The sequence below is a fragment of the Pelodiscus sinensis genome, chromosome 1, assembly GCF_052426305.1.
Source record: "Pelodiscus sinensis isolate ZL-2025 chromosome 1, ASM5242630v1, whole genome shotgun sequence".
In the NCBI taxonomy this organism is placed as follows: Eukaryota; Metazoa; Chordata; order Testudines; family Trionychidae; genus Pelodiscus; species Pelodiscus sinensis.
The window spans coordinates 47097720-47103719 of NC_143052.1; positions in this window are offsets into that span (position 1 = coordinate 47097720).

The window sequence follows — 6000 nt, forward strand, 5'->3', positions numbered from 1 at the left end:
TTTAACTCACTAGGTTTTCTTTCTTTGTCTGTCCTAACCTTATGCCTGAGGTCCTACCCCTTTCAGCTCCCTCTCTTGCCACTGAAGCCCAGGCTCCCCCACTCTTGCCACTCAGTCCCACCCCAGGCTAGTGCCCTTATATCCAGATGTGGGGAGGATAAGCAGTGTGATCCCAGTCTTGCCTCCCCCAGACTTGGAGTAACATGGGTGTGAGTGGTGCGGCTCCAACCCCAGAGTGCCGAGAACATAGGCAGCATAGCCCCAGCACTAGACCCACCTGAGCTGGTGCCAGGGCACCTGAGCTGCAGACTCACAGTGGGAGAAGCAAGAGGAGGACTAAGGACATAGTGTGGCTGGGGCCCCCCAGCCTATGGTACCCACCAGCCATGCCTACATGGAACTAAGATAATAGTATGGATGGTTCAGGAAGGCACAATGCAGATAAGTGTCAGACATCATTGTGGATCATTGGTGAAATAACTTTTCAAAGCTTCATGAAATTGCAGAGCCTCTTGTTGGGCTCTTCTTATTCCCATTATCTGGCATCTCAAAATGAGCTGCCAAGTGATTTACCTTGACACCCCAACCAGATGGAAACTTTTCTCCCTTTACCTCGCAGATATTATGGAGTATACATCAAGCTGTGATAGTAATGGGGATATTGCTTTCACTGAGGTCTCACCTACTAAGCAAACAGTGCCAGCAACCTTTTAAATATCAGAAGGGACATTCCAGCACCAGTGTGCACTTGTCCAGCCTATTGCTACACCACTCCTAACCACTAAATGGGTAGTGTATGGCTACTTGAGTAAGGTGGTGACTGTCATGGTCACTTTCCATTACCTCCACAACTACTGCAGCAGCAGTCCACAAGGGGCAGTCACCCCTGCACCTAGCAACCTTGAGCAGCAGAGCCCAGAAGCAGACATTTAGTAATGGATATTTATAGTAAAAGTCTCTGACAGGTGACTGTGAATTTTTTTTATTGCCTGTGACCTGTCCATGACCTTTACTAAAAATTACCCATGACTAAATCTTAGCTTTATTCATGACCCATGGGATCAAGAGGTAAACTGGATCATGATTAGCATTTCAACATCATCAATGGTTCTTTTAAGGTCTGGAAAGAAAGTCCCTGTTTGCAGTTTTCTGAACTAACCTGTGTTCCTAAAGATGTACACATTATGCACTTCTCTCGACCATCCCACTCTGATGATGTTGAAATGATCCCTGAGATCCACCAGTGCTTGCTACACCACTGAAAAGCATTCCTTTCAGTTTATGTACTCTTCTTGTTACAAAGAAATAATTCATCTGCAGTAATGTACAAATAGAATGACTTTTGGTTTTCTTCCTTTTGGTATCCCCTCATCCCCTATCACATCTGTACAAGCAAAACAATTGGAATGGCTGATCTAGGCTAATGGAGTTTCTTGTTCTCCCTAAAGAATATTTATTTAGAGAAACGTACAGCAAACTTTAATTCTAATCCCAGACGAGATTTCTGTTTGCCCCACAGGGAGTTCCAGGATCAACGCAGTCCACTTAGGCCTTTCTGAGGGTAAAAATCTCCACGATTTATTGGAAAACATCTCTCCCAATGGATGATCTTTCTATTAGATGGTTATGATCATGCAACAACAGTAAAAGTAATGTCAAGAAGTACATACCACCATGAGACAATTGGGCCAGGCAAATATCCTTTAATATCCATTTGTGTCCTCCATCACTGTCTCTTCAAAGTAGTTGACAAGGTGAAGAAAATGTGGAAATACCACAAGTTCAAGTTTATGAATAATGAGTAGGATAAATTATGATCATTCATTCTGATTAAAGACAGGTAATAGTGAACATCAAATTGTAAGTACAGGCAGTCCCTGGGTTACGTACAAGATAGGGACTTTAGGTTTGTTCTTAAGTTGAATTTGCACGTAAGTCGGAACTGGTGTCTAGATTCAGCCGCTGCTGAAACTGACCAGCGGCTGACTACAGGAAGCCCGAGGCAGAGTTTCTCTGCTCTGAGCTTCCTGGAATCAGCCGCTGATCAGTTTCAACAGCGGCTGAATCTGGACGCCTGGAACAGAGCAGCTGGGGCGCTGCCGGGTAGGTCCCCGCAGCGCCGCACTTGGGCGCTGCGGGGACCAACCGGGCAGCACCCCAGCTGCTCTACCCCAGGTGTCCCCAAGTCAGCTGCTGCTGAAACTGATCAGCGGCTGATTCCAGGAATCCCGGGGCAGAGCAACTCTGCCTCCGGCTTCTTGTAGTCAGCCGCTGGTCAGTTTCAGCAGCGGCTGACTTGGGGACGCCTGGGGCAGTGCAGCTGGAGTGCTGCTGGGTTGGTGCAGTAGCGCCGAGGAGCGGCGCTGCGGGACCAACCCGGCAGCGCCCCAGCTGCTCTACAACAGGCGTCCGTGAGAAAAGCCTGGTCTGCTGGGGGGGGGGGCGATGCACTAGCTGCGCCCCTCCCCCAGCAGACCAGGGAGATGCGGGCGGCGGGACCACCCAGACGCACCGCGGTCCCGCCGCCCGCCTCCTCCGCGGCTTTGCTCCACGTCTCCCTGGTCTGCTGGCAGGGCCCCCCCCAGCAGACCAGGGAGATGCGGAGCCGCTTTTCTCTCCCCGGAGGACGTGGGCAGCGGGACCGCGGCGTGTCTGGGTGGTCCTACCGCCCGCGTCCTCCGGGGCGAGAAAAGCCCCGTTCGTAAGTACGGATCTGACATAAGTTGGATCCGCGTAACTCGGGGACTGCCTGTACAGTAAAACTTCAGAATTACAGACACCTTGGGAATGGAGGGTGTTTGTAATTCTAAAATGTTCTGTATCTCTGAAGAAGATGTTATGCACTTAGACCACAGGGGATTGGAGCTACAGCTGCAGAGTGTGGGCAGGGTGATCAGGGCTCTGGGCAGGGGGAGGGTCAGGGCTTCTGCCTTGTAGGAGCACCAGGGCTCAGGGCTTTAGACTTCTCAGCATTACAGGGGACACCACATTTTGGGGCTTCTTCCCCACAGCTCCCTTTCCTGTGGTGCTGAGTATTTACTGGAGGGTTTTTGTTTTGTTGGTTTTGTTTTGTCTCTGTTGCCACCTGAATGAATACATCCGAGTCTACAAAGTGTCTGGTTGACCGGTAAGTAAGGAACTCTGGTGTTCATATCTTTGAGTCCTACTACATGGAAATAAAAGTTATTTTCTCTTGAAATAAAGGCTCTCAGTGCAATTCAATAAAATTATTGATCACCTTCCTCGTTGAAGGTCAAATTCGATAGTCCTACTTGACCAAATTCCCTTTGAATTCTGTGGGTGTCTTGCTTGATTGAACAACCTTAGTCAGTGGCAGATAAAGGGCTGGTCGAGCGGGGCAGCTGCCCTGGGCCCCGCACTGCAATAAGCCCCACGCTGAGGCACTGTGCGGGGTCCAAATGGCCACTTGAGCCACTTGCTCCCGCGTGGTGGCCTGGCTGAGCAGCGCAGAACTCAACCGAGCGTCACGGCAGCAGGCGAAGGAGGGCAGGGCAGCGATGTACACGGCCGGGGGCAGGAGGCAAAGGGCCTCCCACCGTGGCGCTCGGTTGAGTTCTGCGCCGCTCAGCCATGACGCTGTGTGGGGCCCAAATGGTTGTTTGGGCTCCGTGAGTGAGAGGCAGGAGGGGGAGGACTAAGGAGAAGAGAAAGAGAGAGTGAGAGGCAGGAGGGGGAGGAGACTTAAATAGAAATGAAAAATTTTAATTAATGCAGAATTTTGTTTAAAATTGAATTATTATATAATTAAAATAAAAATTATCCAACTAAATTAAGTTTTTATCAAATTTATCCAATTCACATTTAATATGAAAATAGCCTTCAATTTGCACATTTTACACCTTTTTTCTATTTTTCTCCAAAGGGGGGACCCACGAAATTGTGTTGCCCTGTGCCCTGCAAAACTGTCATCCACCACTGACCTCAATATTTGGTCCTGTTTCACCAGCACATAAACCTGTGGTACACAACCTCCACATCTGATCCTAGTCTGACCAGTCAACAGCAGTACATACAATGAGTTTAATACGATCACGATTGGGCCTTCACTTTGCTAATAGGAAGGAGTAAATAACAGAACTAATCTTAGGGTATGTCTACACTACAAAGTTAATTCGAACTAACGGACGTTAGTTCGAATTAACTTTGATAGGCGCTACACTAGCGCTCCGCTAGTTTGAACTTAATTCGAACTAGTGGAGCGCTTAGTTCAAACTAGGTAAACCTCATTCTACGAGGACTAAGCCTAGTTCGAACTTACTAGTTCGAATTAAGGGGTGTAGCCCCTTAATTCGAACTAGTGGGAGGCTAGCCCTCCCCAGCTTTCCCTGGTGGCCACTCTGGCCAACACCAGGGAAACTCTATTGCCCCCCTTCCGGCCCCGGACCCCTTAAAGGTGCCCGTGCCAGGTGCAAGCCTGCCAGCACCCAGCTAGCAGACCCTGCATCTGGCACGGCTCGAGCACTAGGCACAGGGTCGGCTCGAGCACTAGGCACAGGAAAGTGGCCATCTAGGGCAGGAGAGCTGCCAGCCTGGCCACCCAGGAACAGGTGTGCATGAAAATCAAGGTGGTCCACTGAGACCCCCGAGCCTGAGCCCTGAGCTTACAATGGCCGTACTGGGTCAGACCAAAGATCCATCTAGCCCAGTAGCCTGTCTGCCGACAGTGGCCAATCCTAGGGACTCTGGAGGGGATGGACCGAAGACAGTGACCAAGCCCTTTGTCTCGTGCCATCCCTCTCCAGCCTTCCACAAACTTTGGGCAGGGACAGCACTCCTACTCCCTGGCTAATACCACTCCATGGACCCAACCTCTATCACTTTATCTCACTTCTCTTTAAACTCTGTTCTAGTTGTAGCCTTCACAGCCTCCTGCAGCAAGGAGTTCCACAGGTTGACTCTTTGCTTTGTGAAGAACAACTTTCTGTTACTAGTTTGAAGCCTGCTACCCATTCCTTTCCTTTGGTGTCCTCTACTCCTTCTATTATGGGAACTAATGACGAACTTTTCTTGATGCACCCTCTCCACCCCACTCATGCTTTTATAGACCTCTATCCTATCCTCCCTCAGTCTCCTCTTTTCTAAACTGAAAAGTCCCAGTCTCTTTAGCCTCTCTTCATACGGGACCTGTTCCAAACCTCTGATCATTTTAGTTGCCCTCCCCTACCTCCTCCTCCTCTCCCACCTCCTTTTCCCAGTCTCCCCGAGTTTTGTTCAATAAAGACAGATTCTATTTTTGACCACACATTTTCTTTATTTTGTACATCAGGAAGGGGGGCTAAGGGAAGAGTAAGTGGAAGTAGGTGAGGGAGGAATGGGGTACGAGCCCCCGATGGGGAGGACTGGGCTGGCTCTGCGGGCTTCTTGGGGTGGAACCTCTCCTGCAGTCCCCCAATTGCCCCCTCTCCCCAGATGGCAGCCTGCGGCAAGTGCAGCCGGTCTGATGGCCGAGTGCTGTGATGTGCCCAGTGTGGGTACTCCGGGCAATCCAAGCCAGGACTGCTTTGCAAGCGGGGCACCCCTGAGAACTGTCTGTCCGGGGTGGGGGTCTGGTCCCTTTAAGCACTGCTCTCGGCTAGCCTGAGGCAGCAGCTCCACACTCTAAGTCCTCATCTGATGCCCTGCCGGCACTGCTTCCGGCCATCCTTAACCCCGGTTCAGGGTCCACTTAATGTGGACATGCTAGTTCGAATTAGCGAAACGCTAATTCGAACTAGTTTTTTAGTTTGGATCTGTTAGTTCGAATTAGCTTAGTTCGAATTAACTAATTCAAACTAAGTTAGTTCGAATTAGCGCTGTAGTGTAGACGTACCCTTAGAGGGGTAGCTGTGTTAGTCTGTAATTTTAAAAACAAGTAGTCCTGAGGCATTTTTTAATTAATCTTGTCATCATTACTGAAGTAAAATTCATATTGCAGGTACTCTAGAGTTAAATCTGAAATGTTCATCATGTGTTTTGTAAACATGCTAGTAAATATCAATT